This window comes from Pristiophorus japonicus, chromosome 13 (genome assembly GCF_044704955.1).
Source record: "Pristiophorus japonicus isolate sPriJap1 chromosome 13, sPriJap1.hap1, whole genome shotgun sequence".
NCBI lineage: Eukaryota > Metazoa > Chordata > Chondrichthyes > Pristiophoridae > Pristiophorus > Pristiophorus japonicus.
The window spans coordinates 10,172,592-10,193,257 of record NC_091989.1 but is presented as its reverse complement, the minus strand read 5'-3'; positions in this window follow the sequence as shown (position 1 = coordinate 10,193,257).

The window sequence follows — 20,666 nt, the reverse complement described above, 5'->3', positions numbered from 1 at the left end:
AAATGAGCTGAGCACAATGAGAGAGAGCAGAGGGAATTTCATATTTAAAAGGCTAGCGTGCCGCCGGAAACAACATGCAAGGGGGGGGGGGGGAGACACATAATTTTGTCTATGCCAGATAAAATAAATATCAGTGATTCTCAGCGTGTTTTTTTTCTGGAATATTTTTTTTTTAAATTAAGGCCCTTCTGAACATGACCACTTTTCTCAGGTTTATTTGGACACACACACACACACACACACACCCCTCTATGATATTAATATCTGGAGATTCTGGGTGCTACAGGCGTGCGCGCACTGTTTATTTCCCATCTAAAGTATTTGCGAGAGATAAAATTAATTCAATGTCCTCTGACAGAGGCAGCTGAGGCCGAAAGTGCGTTTGTGCCTTTTCACGATCGGAGACTTGAATTTCTGCACTAACTAGCAATCCAAACTAATTCCAAATAAGGTCTCCAATCCTTTTGAAGTTAGTCATTGTCGTGCTGGCCCTAAACATAGAGTTCCTGTTTATTCAGCATGACTGGGTTTGCGAAGAGGTTATTTTTTTTTAAATAATCAATCTTCACGACCATCACACAGAGCCGGCACAATATACGGTTCAAACATAACTATTCCCACCTCTCCGCACAAAAAGATTTCCTTTGAATGCTACGTGCGGGAGATGGTTAAAATGGCGTTTGATTCCTGCCTTTACAAGTTTGCGGCGAACTCCTTGGCTATTGATGCACCGTGATAACCATGGCACGCCAATACAAGCATATCATATTTTATTCGCGTGCTTTCAAAAGTCGGGCTAACTTTAACAATAAAATGGACAGTGTCCTTTTTAAAGGGGTCGAATGCCTCCTTCGCAGATTAGCATTCCATTATACTGTACTGGTCTTATATTATTCGCTTTCTTCCCCCCCCCCCCACCCCGCCATCCCTCTCTCCAGACTAACCTGACTCTCCATCCTTCATAAACCTTCTCAGGAGATATTTAAAGAAATCCGAAGACTAACCAAGCACTTGAATAGGCCAAAACAGATGGCATTTAAGAACTTGCAAATGTATAAAGTGAAATGTAGTTAACATTGGACTGTATGCCATGTATAGAGAGCGTTTTACTTAAAGCATTGGGCCAGGCCCAACGTTAAAGATAAGCGAATCTTTCCCCCACCCCCGAAAGCAGAGCTTCATTGCTGATGAAATGTTTGATGGCAAGAGGAATAACCCACCCATCGCGTCCCAACACCTCAGGTGCGATTTTAGCAAAGCTTAACAAGCCCAAGCAGTTGACTTCAGTAACTACCATGGATGAGTAATGACACTGGAACAACGGTACTATAATTACAATCTATGGACCATAATTTATTGGCGACCACACACGATTGGGGGTGAATATGGTAAAAATGACGGATTGGGGGGTTTACTAAACCGTGTGTGCAAGTTGGGGCTCCCTGTTGAAGGCGGCGCCTCTTTGATCCCACACCGCAATTGTTAACTTTAAGAAATGTGGAGTCTCTGAAGAAGACATTTTTTTGTTGTTGGTTATTATGCTTTAGCTGTCACTTGTAATCCCGCCCAGTTACATGGTGTGTGCTGATTGACAGGACCCGGTTAATAGGCGCCATTGTTTCAACGATTAGTGCAAAGAAAAAAACAATTGTGGGGAGAGAGAGAGAGAGAAAACAGCGTTCCATTTGATTTGAATTTTAAAAGGCGCGCCACTGCGATTGATGTGGATTGTATCTCGTTCTCTCTCTCCAGTTGAGAGATCCAAAGAAAGAGAGAGAAAAAAAACAACAAAAAAAATTGCCTGGGGAACATTATCCGTCGATTCACATCGATCTCGTCCTAAAGACTCAGGAACATGTTTGCTTTCTGCTCTGATCACGCACCGCATTGGAGATAGACCACGTGTAAAGCGGACAGATCCTGACTAGCCAGAAATTACTGTTTAATTAACCGGGTAACAGTTGCACTGCCTCGCTTGCGGTCTTTCTGATTTGATCTCGCTGCCTCAATATATATAATATTTGGTTTAATCACTGCTCCCCTGTGCAGGTAAAGCTGTATAAATAGCCCTTGGCTAAGGCGCAGGGTTACGCGGAGGACACACAGCCTGGAGGCGGACAGCTCCCATATTGTTAGAAGAAAATAATGTTAGCCAGTTGGGAAAAAAAAACACTTTAAAAAATAGAGCGGCTGACTTGTGTATGTTAATCACAGAGATCCATTCGAACGAGTAGGTGTGCGTGCGGACGGGTCTAGTCGGTAACAGATAGGGTACTTGAAGTAGGACATACTTTCGATATTTTACTATCCTAGTGGATTACAATTAGGGTTTTTTTCCCCTTGTATAAAACAAGCCTTTTATAACCCCTTTAAGGAATCGCGTATGAACAAATAAGGTAATTGGATTCGTTAGGTTAGCCGCTATCTAGGCGCGATGCATTCTATTCCAAATTGTAATTACAAAGCCTTTTTCTTTCAATCTGTTTAGTGACAGACCTCTTTCTAAATCAACTTTGATACAAACGCGGAGTTTTCAAGATTTATGGAACTGATCTGACATTCACAAGCGAATCGTTTGGGTAAAGGAACCCAGACATCTGTAGGTAGTGAGGACAGGCTGGTTATTTATTGTCCTCCTCCCTCCCCCCAGAACGTTCTTATTTAAGTGCTAATTCGATTCTTATCAGATTTATCACTTACAGAAGGAGTAAAGGTGTTGTGGTGCTGATATATTTATAGTGAAGTGGTGACACACAGAGGAGAAATGTGTTTGCATCAGAAAATTGATCAGTCCACTCTTCAGGGCGAAATCAGAAATCGGCGCAAAAATGAGTCATCAGCGATTGTGTGATATTTATATTTTTAAAAACTTCCAGATATTCTAAAAATGTGCTGTTACTGATCTGGATGCGGTCTATGTGTGTGTGGGTCTTTTTAAGTCCCTTGCTTGCGTGTGTGAACACGTTGGGCAATGACATGTCAATTTCAGGTCTCCGGCTAGTAAGTTCCGGTGAGTTTCATTCTTTGAATAACAGAGGCTTGTTCTTAACTTAAGACAGCGAGCGTTCCTCTGCGTAGGCTTAAGTCGGATCCTTCATTCATTTACTGCAGATCCCGAATGCAAGTAATATTTCTTATCAAATTTCACTTTGCTAAAACCAGAACGAGTTTATTTTTGGGGGGAAGAAAAATAACGCTTCAGCCGTCGAAAGTAACCTTAACAAACAAACAAGGAGAATTTGGAGGTGAGCTCAAATGTGGATTGGGTGACGTGTAGCTTGGGAGGGGAGAACTGATCAACGTTCTATGTACTAGACTGTGGTTATATAGTGAGGCAGCGATTGAGTGTGTGATCATCTCCACTGCACTGATGCCAACCTTTCTAAGTCGTAATCCATTCTCAAAACTTGATGGGAGGTGGTTGACAAGGATTGCAGAAGCAACTTTGTGTAAATTTTACGAGAAGTTTAATAAATCGGCTGTCGGAAAAAGGCACTCAGACCTTCTCTTTGGCCTTGTAGCATTTCAGGCCGAGGTGGGGAAAACGTGAAAAACAGGCTAGAATATGATTGGACCGAAATTTCCACAATTCCATTAAATATTAGTCGTAAGCAACTTGTCTGCGTCTGTCTGTATGTGTCTGTATGTCTGTCTGTGTGTGTCTGTCTGTGTGTGTCTGTATGCCTCTGTGTGTCTGTCAGTGTGTGTCTGTCTGTGTGTCTGTATGCCTGCATGTGTGTGTCTGACTGTGTGTCTGTCTGTGTGTTTCTGTATGCCTGTGTGTGTCTGTCTGTGTGTGTTTGTGTGTTTCTGTATGCCTGTGTGTGTGTCTGTCTGTGTGTGTTTGTCTGTGTGTGTCTGCATGCCTGTGTGCGTGTGTCTGTGTGTGTCTGTCTGTGCGTTTCTGTATGCCTGTGTGTGTCTGTCTGTGTGTGTTTGTCTGCGTGTGTCTGTATGCCTGTATGTGTGTGTGTGTCTGTCTATATGCCTGTGTGTCTGACAGCCCAGCGGCAGCACGGGCCAGCCCACACTGCATCTAAGGATAGTAGGAGCATGTGTGCTAGGTCCGTGCAGCAGAGCTTGGTCTCCAGTCACCTTGGTTAACCCTTGCCACTGGACCAAGACCTAGCTCTGTCAAGCCCGTGTGGTGACTGGTGTGCAACGGCCACCCCACATTAAAATAATCCACGCACAGGCATCTTCCACTCTTCAGGATGTAGTTCGGGACCTAGAATGTTAGGTCCCTCATTGAAACACCTGTGAACTCATCCCTTTTTTGGTGTGGAAGCAGGTCATCCTCAATAAGAGGGACTGCCTAATACTATACTGTGTCTGTGTGCGTGGCTGTGTGTGTGCGTGTGCATTGGACTTAAAGCAGGATTACATTCTGTAGCGAGAATGTGCCATTCCTCTTCCTAACATTGTCTTATGGGGGAGGGGGGAGATTAGCTCTCTCCGCTATTTGCAACCAAATCGTAAAGCGTTCATAGCGACCAGAACAAGCCTTGCCTCACTGCGATTGTTGAAACTCAGTGGGAAGACGGAACTCTTTCCACCAAGTTACAGCCTAGTCCATTAATAGTGTGCCTCGGCATTTTGTCTCCGTCCCGTTACAAGACTTGATAGATCTTTCAACTAATTCCTTTATTTTTTTCCTCAAGTCGTCCGGTTTACCGAAATGGAGCAGCCAGCCATTATGTAGTGGTCTATTTAAGTTGACAGAGTGAGGGATGGGGCGCTAGTCTGAGCTACTGACTTCAGTCCGGCTTTGTCAGTTGGAGTATTCGACCTGGCACTTACTGAGATTGTGGCCAATGACTGTGCGGGAGATAACTGCAACAGTCGATTCTGAACTCAAGTGCTTCCCCCCTCGAGTAGCAGGGAGGACCTATCGCCTCTCAGAGGTGACAACGTGTATCTTTAATGCAGAGCAGTGTTGATAAAAGCGCCCACAATCATCAGAGGAATATCCCCTCTCTACGACGCAATGTACTTTCCCCTTAACAATTCCACGGGACGGCAAGGGGCCAAAGAACGGCCGCTTTGTTCAGGACATGTTTCATCGCAAAGTTTAGCTGCTTAATGAGATAGTACTTTATCTGTCGGCGTCTGTGTCAAGTTTTACAAGACCCGCTGGGGCTCGCGGAGTCCATTAATGCGACCCTTTGCTGTTTCCTAAGACATGTTTTAACATTTCAACTGGGGGAGGAGAGGGGGATGGGAGTTACAATCCCAACAAGACAGATTTCGGAGTTTTAAAACGGAACGCGTTCGATCCGCGACGCGGCGCGCTGATCGCTATCTGTTTCTGGCTTTGAATTTCAAAGGAAACGCCGTGTATACATTTTGTGTTCGCTCATTTCCCTCTCATTTTTTGATCTGTACGCCACAGCAAGGTTGCAGCTCCACAAATAGCATCAGAAAGGCCTTTGTCTGTCGGAGGAGTGGTTCATACTGCGGCGACCGCGTCCTTTATGTATGCAACAAAAAACTGATGAGACAGAAGTCGGAATAAAGTGAAAGCGATGAGATGTGTTGTGGGGCGAGGGTAAGAGCCGAACCCACGGGGAGAAGGTGGTTTCACCGTCCTTTCAATACTACGTCGAAAACTGGACATAAGTTGGGCACATAGATGCGCAACATAATGTTAACATTGACAAGCAAATTATTGTCTTAAATAGAGGGATATTCAAATCCACTATAGAGTTACAAAATGCATCGTCTCCATCAAAACCACTTCACATCTTTATCCTTAGCAATGTCATTTTAAAAGTTCCACATATGCATATAGACACATATATGTATAAACATATAAACACATACATATTACACATGCATCTATTCACATATAACACACATATACAAACACATGAATAAACATGCACATATAATACTCAAGGCTACACACAAAACATATTCACACTCACTTACAGATGTTCCCGTTGATGGAGCCGCCGAGGGTAGGCCTGTCTGCAAAAAGTGAAATTGACATGAAATTGATGAGTATTTGGTTTGAAGAGAGAAACCGTGGGCTGTTAAATCACGACCTTGACACTCAACCTCTCGTTGCTTCTGTTAACAGCGTTTCACAGACGGTGACCCGATCTGGCGCAGACCAATATCACTCATCTCCTTCAAGAACTTTAGCACAAATGTTTCACTGCCAACAGAAGGTGGATTCCCCGGACACAACCGGAGTACGTGATACCACGCTTGTGCAACATACCTGCCCGATGCTCGCCCCCATACACAAAAAAACCCTCTTATTCCGTTATTAAATTCCACTGTGAGACGCCACATCCACTGAGTCAGTGCCGGATTCTAATATAGGCATTCGCAAAAATATAAATGACGGTTATAATCGGTCTAAGCATATCCACTTTGTGTAAAATTATCATTTGGTTTATTAAATAAAAGGTCACAGCGATACCCATCGCGTTCATATCGTTCTCTGACACCTTTACATTGCAGACCGCGTTAATTAGGCTCAGTTTCATATTTTGTGCAGTACAAAGCGTGCATTTTACACCTGTAACTCTCTCTCACCCGTCAATGTCCAGTACTTGTGTTCTGTTCGAGCACAGTAAAAAAAAACAGCCCCCAGATACAGTTTCTGACATCGTATAACATTGTTAGTTTATTTTATGTCTATCGATACACGATCAGACCGTTTCCTTGCCTAGTACCCCCTCGAATTGTAACAGTAACTGTAAATATGAATTAATTCGGATTATTTCACCCAGTGTAATGCACACTGCCTCTACACAATGGATATTGATGAGATCAGCTGTATTTTAGGGACGGGTCTTCAAAATGCGACTGAAATTAAGTTTTGACTATACTTGATTTAAAGGTCACAACCACTATTCATTGCGATCGGATTCACATCAGGCAAATTTACTCAAAAGGCTTTAATTTTTTGAGAGGATACCGAGATCCGATTGCCATGTTGTCCCAGAAGAGTGGCGTTTGGAAATTATTGCTCGTAATGTTTCAGGCTCGTGTCTAAATTCCAATCAAACCGGCGCAGGGGGACAAAAAAAAACACCTTTTGGTTGAATTACAAAGTAATTGATAGCGGGGCATTCCCAATCAAACTGTTAAATCGATTGTGATCGGTTGCTCAGCATAGCTTCATTTCAAAATTCGGCTTGACATCAGAAAATGATTGCAGCCCAGAGCAAGACGGGCCACGCGGACCATTTTCCTAATCTTGCATTATTCTTTATTTAACGCAAGGACCAAAACTGTTATTAATTTAAGTCCCCCCCCCCCCCCCCCTCTATGGAGTGCCTTTGGAACTGGCCCTGCTCCACGTGGGGAAGATGTTGAGAAAATATAAATATTTACTGACCTCTTGAGCTCTGGTGTGGAGCCTGGCGTTTGCGGATCGCTGGGGTTGGGTGTTTTTTTTTTCTGATCTCTCTCTCTCTCTCTCCCAAAAGTTATTGCCGAGTGACAGACAGACGAGCGATGTGCGGGGAAAGCCCAGCCCGCTATTTCAACCAGCGAAAACTCTTCATTCAGCCCTGTCTGCCCACGTAAAGCCAGCCTCTTCAGTTCTCTTCCGGGTTGTTAAGGTAGCTCCGGTCAAGGCGAGAAAATGACCAGCGACACGACATGATTACATCTTTTTAAATGCTTTTAGTGAGAAAAAAACAAACACACATTCCGTTTTATAAGCGCGGCTATGATGTAAGGGAGGTGTAATATCTCCCTGATGCAAATTGACTTTGTGTTGCTTATTTTCTACATAGCCATTTCCGAATAATATATAGAAATGTTTCAAATTTCCAGAAATAAAAATCCTTGCCGGGTCTATCGGCGGAATAGATGGTTTTACAGAATCTAATATGATTGTGAGATTACAATCTCTAGATCTCTGCTGCCTCTCACACAACGCTCTCGCCCTTCCTTAAACTAGATGGGCTCGCATAGGGCTAATGAGTGGAATAAACGGGTCGAATTTTTTGTGCATCATTTTACCTAAATTTTCACACGCAAACTTTCTTATTAATCATACAACAATAAGGCACCGGAAGTGCGATCACACATTTATAGTAACAAAAACAATTTTAATATTCAGCCTCCACCCGGGTCACTAGGAGTTATCCGTCAGAAGGACCAGGCAAGGAATGCTCTTAATGTACAGCATCCCAATCGATGACTTTAATGCAAAGATAGTTTTTCAGAAGTGTTACAGACAGATAGTATCTTTGCAACAAAAACAGTGAAGATTTTGTTACAGTTAGAGTAGGATTTTCCTTACTCGAAATGAAAGCTGGGTTTGAGAAAAGTGTTTTTCCCCCCACCTTGCTTTCTGTGTGATTAGAATAATGATAAATGTAATCCAGTATTGGCTATATCCACACACACATACACACCCTCCCACCCCAACTATCACCCCTCCATGACAATTCTTGACCCGTTCTGCTCACCCTTCGTTTCGTATATATTTTTTGACTTTCTAACTGGGTGTAAGAAATCGAGTGGAAACTGATTAAAGCCCCACTGGACTGATGAAAGGAGTTTTGATATCATCCATTGTATCTCCTTGTATGTTAAACGTAAACTGATCGCTGCAATTTCTGTATCTTCGGTAAGCGGATTCAATCAAGCTAATAAATTAAATATAATTAAGTAGCAAACAAGGCATGACAAAAATTCAGAGACAATGGACCGAATTGCAGCTGTTTAATAAAATAATTTCGGGAAAGTCACTAGCCGACTTGGATGAAACCGACTATCGGTTTATTGCAGCAGATATTACAATGGAGAAAACATCTTTTTTTCTCTCTCTCCATAGTCATTCAATGTAATGAACAATTGTAGGTGACGCAGGGAGTGACGGATTCCGTTAGAGGAGAACAGAATAATACGCTATCCAGTTCCTATTGTTTGCAGCTGCAGAGATATATACATCATTATTTATTATAATATAGCGACTTTGTTGTGTCTTTTCCAGATTGAAATCACATAAACGGGGAGTTAAACGAGAGGTCACGAAAACGGAACAAATAGATATTAAACGATAGGCAATGTTTTAAATATATGTATTTAAATTTAGTACAATTTTTTTTCATGAATGATTTTCTTTCCGTCAACTTGATTGTGATTGGCATGAGTTGGACACGTTTTCTATGCGTTGTAGTCGCATTTGATTTAAAATTGATGGGTGAGATATTAGTATTATCAAAATGACTGGAGCCCAAAATCCGCACACCATTCAGAACCAGTGTTTGGGCGAGTGCGGGGGTGAAGATCTGTAGAAGGTCTCTCAAGGTGCGGATGGAATCAGAGGCAGTAAATAATTTTATTTTGCCAATTCAATATTGGGGTGGGGGGGGGGGGGAGCCAATTTGGGCGATCTGACTGATAGCGGTTGACATATATTAATATGAGTAAGATTTTACTCACTGTGTACCCAATACACTAGGCACCTATCCTTTGTGTTGTGACAACCGCCCACTAATCCGTCAGTCTTGTTTGCTTTTTATCTGCTTTTTAAAAAACATTTTGCGTGTTTCCAATGCACATTACATGACTCACAAGAGAATCTGAAACGTACTTTAGCTTCTCCCGCTTATTCAAATAGTTTGATACAGATTAATATTAAAAAGGTATATAACAACGAAATATTCGAAGAATAATACATCTGAATATAATATTTCTCGAAAAGGATGGATTAAGATTATATACTTATAACCTGTAACTACATATGAGATTTATTTCAATATGTAATTCTATCTTCATTTGTGAAACAATTTGGAAATGGTTCTTTTCCATCACCCACACCTCCCAGAACAGATTATTATTCATGGTGGGGTACAGTATGATTGGCATGTGTTTTCTTTCCCAGAAATATCTTGGAAGCCAAAGAATAAAGTTGTCTATATGAGGTAATTAGCAATAGTAATTTTCTTATTAAATCGATGAAATACCGCAAAGGATAGCACAGCGGATCAGGTCTGCTAAACCGGAGCTATTGAGAATCATTTGAAACTTCTTAATATAACGAAATTATTATTGATACTCACGTATAACCACCCCATGAATGTAAAAATGCCTTTATAATTTCATTGACACAGTTAATCCTCAAGCCCACTCAATTTTGTAAATTATTTTAACAGGGACGAGGAGAATACAAAAAGCTGGAATACGAATAAGGATATTATTCCTCGGATATACTATCCGTTGTGCTATTTTATCTCGATCTAACATTGTATTTCGTGGTCATCCTCGGGCAAATGATGTAATCAAACCCTCGGCATCTGATTTATGAAAGGAGGTCTTAATACCGTCTGAATGTCCTGCAAACACAACCAAAATCGTGACAGTCACACTGAAAAAAATTATGTCAATTTTCTTTTTTTCCCCCCCTCTCTGAGGCGTGGGCTGAAAATTTAATTAAATTGTGTTAATACCAACAATTTTTCATCTGGGCCCGCGTTAGTGTTTTTTTTATGGCGTTCTTGGACTGACTTTTTAAATATTAGTGAAGGTGGCGAATTATAAATTACTTGCTCCTTATCTGTGCTGCTCACGGAGCCAGGATAAGAACGCCTGATTAAGAAAGAAGTCAGCGCCAACGTCGGATTCATAATGATCTCGAATAATACAGCCTTATCTCTGCGCTGCAGATAATCAGCCTTTCAACTCCCAATGTTTTGTTACATTGGGTAATTTATTGCATCTAATACATCACAATGAATCTGATGTAAAAACGCGATGGTCACCGTTGTGAAGCCCCCTATTTTTCATCCAGGGGGTAGTGCAAATGCCTTACGATTTTAATTGGGAAAATATAGTGGGATCTGATAAGACCATAAGCTGCCTTTGAGTGCTCTAGTGCTGTTTAATTAGTGTGTCAATTTCTAGCCTGAAATTAACAAGATCGACCTGAAATTGCGCGCTTTCCCCTTTTCCAAAAACACCGCAAGATATTTTCATCAGACTGCATGTCTAGAATACTTATTTTAAAACAATGATAATTATCATAAACATTAGGATCGCCCACGAATATTTTGCATATCAGAAAACGAGTGTAATTAAGCCATTAAATATGTTGTTTTTCCCGGGTGTTTATTTATATTGCCAAGCCGTTAAACGGGTATTTTGTGAGGTTAAATTGTGAGCATACGGTTTTCTACATTCCACAAATATCATCACACTCGCATTCCTGGAACACTATCCAATATTGCAAGCTCCGCAAAGACTAATTATGGACGAAAGTGATATGATGTATGTATATTCTTGCATTCCTTGTATATGTTTGAAGATGTATCTTACAGGACATTGCCGAATATATAACAATATTATGGCATTGATTGTCAAAATACATGCAACATCTCGAGATAGGTTTTAACAAAATAAAAATTTAACTAAGGTCTGGAGTCGCATTATTGGCAGCCGCTTATTGAAGAAAGCACACAGCCTGTTTCTTTGTTTCTTAATCTATTGATTCTGTTAAAGAAGCTCTGTTTCCCTGTGCACTGAATATCTGAGAGACAAGCGCCTATAGAAATGCTGCCTTGGTTTTTTTTTGAATATATAGGCTTTCTTCCATAAACACATTTTTAAACCGTGTGTTCTTAATTTCTTCTGATTGATTGGTCCCGCAGACAAAAGCGGCTGTTCGCTCGACAAACTCGAGCCGAACAGTAAAGCAATCTAGAACAACATCAATCGGATAGAGAACACACATCCCGTCCCTCTACACAATTAGCCCTTTATTTAAGCACCTTCCACGCAAATTTAAACGTGACATTTGCATAATGACGGCGTGTATCTATTTGTCGCAGATCAGATCATGAATTCCCGGCCACATTTCAGGTGTGTTATTCACTGAACATCACGGTGACTTTATGAAGGGGAAAAATAGGGGACCATTTAAAATCTGCAGGATAATCTTGTCCATTTCGATTAACTCTATATCAAGTTGGCGGAATTAAGCACCATCACGATGACATTGTACACGTTTAAAACATTCACCCACACGGGTAAATACCACATTTGAGAAGCTCTTTACACATTATCTATACCCACATAATCATTCCAGTGCTTTTAAAAATTAGCTCCACGTATTTAACCCGCATTTTTATCCCATTTGCCACTCATAAATTTGCATGATATTTGCAATTTTAATTATTGGATGCACATCTTGCTCAGGGTCCCTGTTTCCCTGGTCCCCGCTTTAAATCCCAGACTCTCTCCCCACCCCCTCACACGAGATCTTATTTGTATTTAAAACAAAAGCAGAGCGCTGTGAGAATAATCTCCAAGCAATTGATTTTTTGATATCAAAGTCTTCATTGTATTTGATAAAAGTGCAGAAGGACTATTCATCTGCATTGAGGATCAGATAGTTCTCCTCGCCCTTCAAGGTATTTGACAATCCATGCAGGCCTATGATTCAAAGGGAGATTTCCAGGCAATGCGAGCAACCACAGCTCCCTGTCAAGTCATTTCTTGCAGACACAGACACGACGATATTAAATATAGTTGTGTAAAAGTCACCAGGGGGTGGGGAGGAATTTGGAATGAAAGATATTTAGCAGCCATGGATCTCAGGGCTTTAAAATTATTGTCCCTGTTTGAGTTGAAGCGACGGCGGGCCTCCCATCTTGTGTCCCCCCGCCCCCCCCGCCCCCCTCCCCCCCATTCTCAGATTGTGAGGGGAGACAATCTCGTATTGTGACAATCCATTTATTGACAGACCCGATTCCGAATCGTACCGATTCCACAGGGGTCGCTGGTTGGTCGATTTCGCCTTTATGGAACTGACAGGCAGAGCTGTAGATCCCAGCAAAGGTGTGTGGGGGGCGCGGGGGGGAGGGCTCCCATACTCGGATTATATTATTATTTAATAATTCCATTGGAATACCAATCCTATAGAAAAAAGCTGACCTCCACCGCCAATATAGGTTGAGGTATTGCTAACTGCGGTGAAAAACAAGGGAATGCAATTTTGCCCAGCTTTCATTTATATCTGGAACAGGTGACTCAATGTTATGCAATTCAGTAAAAGTTTATATCATGTACAGGGACTGTTTTCATAAATATCAGCAGTAAATATGCCGTTCACACTGAAATAAAAAAGGAAACACATGTTTAGAAATCGGATTTATATATGAAAATGCCCTGGTATCGATGGGATAGACTCAAAATATATAGAGCACAAAGCTCAGATCTTTCATTGCAATTTAATCTTCCTTTATCTGATCATTTTGAAATACCTTTATAGGATTCATATGAACTTACATTATTTTAATACAATTTGAATATATTTAATAATGCAATGTATATGAATCTAATTTAAAATATACTCTTCAATTCTTCATTGAATATATCATTGATAAACTAAGTTTCAAAAAAGTGAAATCGCATTTTATTTAATAAAAATATGCGATACTGTGGTTGGTGAAGGACCAATTTGAATGTTTTTGCTACTGTCTGAACCATCTAGGCTGCTTTCAGTTCTGCTCCATTCGGGGATTCATTAAAGTATTATTAGAGAGTCTGTAAGCGGCTTAGTGAATGGCTGTTTGTGGAGATTCGGGGGCTCCACTGAAAAGCGACTCGGTTTCATTGCAATCGCTGAAACAAATAAATGTCGCTTAGCGTTTACACCCCGCATGGCGACGTCTTGTCGGTGGCTTGTTGGAGATCTGCCGCTCCGCACGGCTAAGATGTCCACAACTCTTTACAGAGCCCAACTTTGAAGCTATCAGGTTCCTCCTGATCGCCCTCGTTTCACAAGGCTTTGGTTACAGCATTGAGCCGTCCGACTTTTGCTCACTGCTGCGAGGTCCTCAATGAGTGTCAAAGATCCCAATATCAAATGGCCAGGGGTCACCCACATTTCGTTCACTTTTCTCTCTGTGTGAGTTCGGTTGGATTCCGCTTATAAGAACTCAGTACCTTTTTTGTTTGCAAATTGAAAGACTATTTAGGATTTCAATTGGTGTCATCAAACAGCGCACATGCACGCCGCTGGTCAATGACCGCGTTATAGTTTATGGGAGTTTAAATATTGACATGGGAGCAATAACGTTGCATTGTTGGAAGTATGCAGTGTGATTCTTGACAAAGAAGCAGGATTATTTTCTGATGAACCTTACGACAAAGAATTAGGTACATGCAAATATAGGTATACATATATATCTAAAGTATTGCAATAAAGGTATATATATACAAGGCCTTTGTCTTATGCTTCATATATTCCAATATTCTGTCATTGGACTATATGTATATTGGAATCTATGTAATTAAATTTATGATGTACTTTTACTGGAACGCACATATACCTGTACATCATTTGGCTAGGAGATTAATACTTTTCACTGGAACACACAAGTGCACACACACACACACACACATCCAACACATCTTGTTACAATATCTTAAATGATTTAACATGTTATTTAACTGTTGGTGCGGTGTTCCGTTGACTGCCTCAGATCGGGAGAGGGGTTGACACAGAACGGGTGAGTTGACAGCGATTCAGAGTGAAGAGAAATAAGTCAGTGAATAACGGAGAAAAGATCTCCAGCATACAGTGCACTGAGGCTCCAGGTGAGGGGGAACAACATAAGATCGTAAGAATTTGGAGCAGGAGGAGGCCATTCAGCCCCTCGAGCCTGCTCCGCCATTCAATGAGATCATGGCTGATCTGTGACCTCACCTCCACTTTCCTGCAGTATCCCCATCTCCCCTGATTCTCCTAATATCCAAACACCTATCTCTGTCTTGAATATACTCAACGACGGAGACTCCACAGCCCTCTGGGGTAGAGAAATCCAAAGATTCACCACCCAACCATTGGCATCTCCGATATATGGAGCATCTATCTGGCGAGAATGGGAAAAGTTACTTTCCCAGAATTTAATTTCCTAGCCAGTTCACAAAGCAGGCACGTCATCTATCACCCCATCATCAGTAAATGGCTGGAAACCCTCGATTAGCAATATAAACGGGAAGAGTGGGAAAGATGTATTCACCTGTACTGTGTGTTGTAAGATACCAGGCGTGTTACCCTTGGTACTTAGCGCAAGATTGGGCCCTGTCTGCACGCTGCTGCCTCCAAAGCATTGCAGCCAGCATGTGCAGAGTACTGAACTGAAAGGGTTAGCGGAGTTTTCCCTCAGTCTGGGGGTGTGATGGTCTCCCAGCGCCGCAGGATTTAAATGCCGCCAGCATCAAATGATCTAAATAATCTTAAAGAAATAAATAAGCGGCAACTCTGCAGGCAGATTGGAGTTAATGTCGTTCAGGGGCTGACATGGCATATCTGAAGGGGTTGGAGCCAGTGGAGAGAAAGAGGCAGTTTCAGCTTTAGAAATAGATGAAAGTGCAAAAGTTGTACCTTTGGGGTTGCAAAGAGGGTCCTCCCTCCCCCAAATAACTAACTTAAATGATACGATTTAGACGATGGCGGGGGGGGGGGGGGGGGGAAGCAAATGCTATGTTTTATTTCGTGCAAGGCTTTCTGATTGACATCCTGCACCTCGGATCGGGTTAATCCCGTCTTCACTTCTGCGTTTTCATAACTCATTTATCCCTCCTAGATTATGACTTTGATGGTTACCATGGAGAAAGCGATAAGACTAAGCCATTTCCATGTCTGTAAGGAGACCATTATTCCGCATGCATAGGCCATTTTCAAAAAGGTCGTACCAAAGTCATCGGCCACAGCACAGGTTTACACTTCGGATTCCCCCCCCCTGCCACACACACATAAAACAAAACCCTTTCAATATAAATGTTTCTTCGCACCTTTTCCATAAATAAGAGTGACAGCCGGTTAAAGACTAGAAAACAAGCACCAATGTCGCATTCAGATCAGTTTATTCAAAGTAAATGAATAGTTTGGCCTTACAGTATGGAATCAAAGTCTGGAATTAAACCTAATGATTTAATTATCCTGTTGTACGAGTCTGTAATATTGCAATGCAATATAAATGGAATTACTTATCTTTCCCAGTGTCTGATGGGGTTTGAAATACAAGATGCATAGACCCACACACACACACACACACACACACAAGTATATAAATGTATCCTTACAGTATATTTGCCTGCAGGTATCTGGTACTAAGCGGCCAGTGTTGATGAGATACATACATCGCTGCGGATTACTGTCAATCATTTATGATTTACTGAAAAGCGAAACTGTCAATATATTAGCAAAAAGAAATACGCTTGAGTGGAATTATTTGTACATATGAATATAACATTTTAAACATTTCTGGCATAGTTCATTTTTTTCACCGTTCTTTCCAAGTTACCCATTTAATTCTAGCAAGGTTAAAAGGCGACCTCTTATCATTGGATCCCGATCCTATTTAAAAATTACATCGCTGTCAGAATTCAGGGGGTAAAAAAAACGCCGATTACAACCAGGTTTTCTTTTTTCTCAATAAAACATTGACACGACGGCAGAGAAACGCGTTTGACGGTCTACTTTATGTAATAGACGCCCTTGGACTAATTGATGGGCTCCCAATAGTTCATTACTGATAAAGCCTCTTGGAGTAATGCTGATGTTTAGCGGAGTCTGATAACATTTTGTTAACAAGTAGATAACGGAAAAGCAAGATACGTTTGTTTAGCTCTTTTTCAGATAACCGACTGCCTGGTTTGATGATAAGTTTTCTTTTTGTAAATGATTGCAAAGGGAGGCGGAACCAATCCCCCTCCCCTATTGAATTTGTCATGAAACTGTATCATAAACATCTTTCAGGAAAATGTAGAAGAAGCTTTTCATCATACCAATTCCCGCGCCCTGAATTGTTGCAGTTATCCATCAGGGGACATTTGGGCTTGTAATAGTGTATATCAAAGCAGCGTCACAATCGATAAAACGGTGGACTAATGACTGAATATCTGACTATTACACACTATTTCTGTTAGACAGGAGGGACTGAATCGGTCCCCGAATTAACCAATTAAATAAAATGATGACATTTAATATATGGAAGATGTGTGCAAAGTTTAGCTCTAAAGTTTAATTCGGGCAGAATTTCGGAACGATATGAGAATTATATCACTTCCGATTAGTTCAAATAAATTATTATATTTTACGTTAAACAAATTAAGCAGTCACGTATTCAAAATTACATTCAGCCACAAACATTTAAATAATCCTCATAAAGGTAGATAAAGCTTTGGCGGTAACTTCGAAGTCTATCCAAATATTCGGAGAACCGTTCAGCTAAGGCACGCTGTGTAAAAAAAAAATAGGGTTTCCACAAGTTTCAACAGTGAACTAATTTTGTCGAGAAAATCCCTGCATTTTACGAAAGTCGAGCTGTCCAGATTTATTGTTTTGTTGATGGTTCTGATTACAATCCAGGCAGTCAGACAACTAAGGCGTATTGTCTGCTTATCTGTGATCCACTTAGCTTTCAGTTGCTTGACTGTACACACAGTCCGATCAGAGAGCTTTTTTTTCTTCCTGATGTTTTTCCCTGTTTACAAATACCCTCGAATTGTGGTCGCTACAGCTTTAACGTGACAGGCTGCAATTGCGGCGACGGACGGCAGATGGCGCTGCGCTGCGCTCTATTGCTTGCAATGTTAAGTGATCTATTCCAATGTTGACCCAGATAGAAACTGCGCTCCCTCTGTGCTTTGCCCAGTTCTGTCATTCTCCAGTTAAAGAACCAGTTTCCTAACCCACCCCTTCTATCGTTATTGTTCGATCTGAAAAACATCAATCCGACGTTGATTTAATAGATTTCTCTATTTCTTTTTTGTTTTAAAGTACAACGAATTTGTCCAATTTATTTGTGAATTTTGGACAGACCATTTCACATGGACATTTGCGGTCGCAGCTGTGACCCGGGACCATTTGAATTTCGTTGCTAAACGATTCGGTACAATGGAGCCAATTTAATGGCCATCCCCGATAAGAACACAAGCCCTCTCCAGATCAATATTTGGAAAGGAAATTAAACGCGAGGTCGGCCTTATCGGGTTTATAACTGTGTACCAAAGTATTCAAATGAAGCTATTAAGCAGCTTAAGAAAATATATTAAGCTGCCATACACGCAGGTGATGTAAAAATAAAATACAGATAGCCCAAAGGTGTAGAATACAGTGTTTATTAATGTTTTAGTGATCTGTCCAATTAGACAGAAATACTGTCAACTGATAAATTATGGGATTCTTAATTAATTTCCGATTCTTCCCTTCATTACACTTTTCAATAATAACATTGATATGAGAGCAGTAGTTGATGATCGTCAGACCGGCTCAAAGCCGGCTAGTAGTGAGGCCGGGTGCGTTTGATGTACCTGCCCTTTCTGGGCCTTTAATGCACAGCAGGCATCAAAACAGCTCACTTTCATGTCAACCTTTTAAATTTGTCAGCTGCTTTCATCGCAATGTCAGCCAATACTTTATACTATTAAGAAAGGGGAGAGGAGTTGTATAATTTATACCATGCACTGTTCACCAGGGCGATTTGTATTGTTGATAATTCAACCCGAGATCAGACCGTGTGCTGTAATTCGGGTAATCATTTTAGGTTTGGGAGAACACAGGTCTGAATGGGAGAGAATCTCCCCACGGGCTATATATATATATAACACACAAGAATCAGGAACGTGGTTTCTGTCAACCTGTGTTCAGCACTTAAACGATTAAGTTTATAATACAATGCAGCCTTTATTGCACAGTAGCTGTGACTCACAGGATAGCTCACTTGCCTCTGAGGCAGAAGGTTGAGGGTTCAAATCGCACCCCAGGAACTTAAGCACATAAATCCAAGCTGATACTCCCAGTGCTGAGGGAGTGCTGCACTGTCTGAGGTGCTGTCTTTTGGATGAGACGCTAAGCCAAGGCCCTGTCTGCTCTCTCAGGTGGATGTAAATGATTCCACGGCAATATTTTGAAGAAGAGCAGGGGAGTTATCCTCGTGTCCTGGCCAATATTTATCCCTCAATCAACATAACAAAAACAAATTATCTGGTCATTATCACATTGCTGATTGTGGGAGCTTGCTGTGCGCAAATTGGCTGTGACTGTACTTCAAAAGTACTTCATTGGCTGTAAAGCATGAAAGGCGCTATATAATATATACAAGTCTTTTTTTGATTTATGATGACACATGTGTAGCAAAATGGGTTTCACATCATAAATAAATAATACATGCATAGACAGAAAGCAAGAAAGAGTTTTGCTTCCACTCCTGAAGTGAGTTCTTTGGTGGCTGAACAGTCCAACACGAGAGTCACAGACTCTGTCACAGGTGGGACAGACATTCGTCGAGGGAAGGGGTGGGTGGGACTGATTTGCCGCACGCTCCTTCCGCTGCCTGCGCCTGACCTCTTCACGCTCTTGGCGTTGAGATTCGAAGAGCTAGGGCGGTCTTCGACCAGGGACTCCCAGTGTCAGTGATGATGTCGCACTTTGCCAGGGACTGCTGTAATGTAGGAAACACGGCAGCCAATTTGCACACAACAAGCAATGTGATAATGACCAGATAATCTGTCTTTGGTGATGCTGATTGAGGGATAAAGATTGGCCAGGACACTGGGGATAACTCTCCTGCTCCTTTTTAAAAAGGGGGGACAGGTCCGACAGTGGCAACTACAGGGGAATCTCCCTGCTATCAGGCACTGGGGAAGTTGTCGCTAGAGTTCTCCTCAACCGTCTTCTCCCTGTGACCGAGGAGCTCCTCCCGGAATCACAGTGCGGATTTTGTCCCCTACGGGGCAGAACGGACATGATCTCTGCAGCACGACAGCTACAGGAAAAATGCAGGGAGCAGCGCCAGCCCTTATACATTTGAAGTGTAGTCACTGTTGTAATGTAGGAAACGCGGCAGCCAATTTGCACACAACAAGCTCCCACAAACAGCAATGTGATAATGACCAGATAATCTGTCTTTGGTGATGTTGATGGAGGGATAAATATTGGCCAGGACACACGGGGATAACTCCCCTGCTCCTCTTCGAATAGCAACATGGGATCTGTTACATCCTGAGAGGGCAGATAAAAGACAACACTGCTGACAGTGCAGCACTCCCTCAGTACTGTGTTGAAGTGTCAACCTGGATGGTGCACTCAATCCATGGGGTTTGAGTTTAGGTGCAGAGTTTAGCTAATTTACATGGATAATAAAGAGTCAATGATGAATTAATGGGGAAATGCTCTGTCTAGTGTTGTACTGAACATTATAGAACAGATGAAGAATTTTGGCCGTGAAATTCAGAATTGCACTGTTTTGGGGGGACTGGTAACAGCCGCCAGGTTGGACTTTACTGTGCCAGGCTCAGGCACCACCCACGGCAGCTTCAGGGGGCGCAACCGAATATTCACTCCGGGACAAAAAGGGGACGCTGCGCGCGGTGATGACATCATCATCGCCGACGCAGCAGAGTGAGGCGCTACTGGTTAGCGCCGCCTCTAAAATCCTGCCACATTTCACAGGAGTCGGCAGCCGGGTGAAAAGTCATTAGCGCTCCCCTGCCGCCCTCCCCCCCCCCCATGGCGCTATCGGAAGGCGCAAATGGCCCGAATTTTTCCCCCTAAGTGTTGCCACTTATGCGAGGTATCACAAGATATATCTACACTGATAACAGAGTCTCTCCCAGGGAATCCATTTCAATATATTCTCCTCCTGGGAATCCATTCTAATAAAGAGACTCCTGCAGGAACC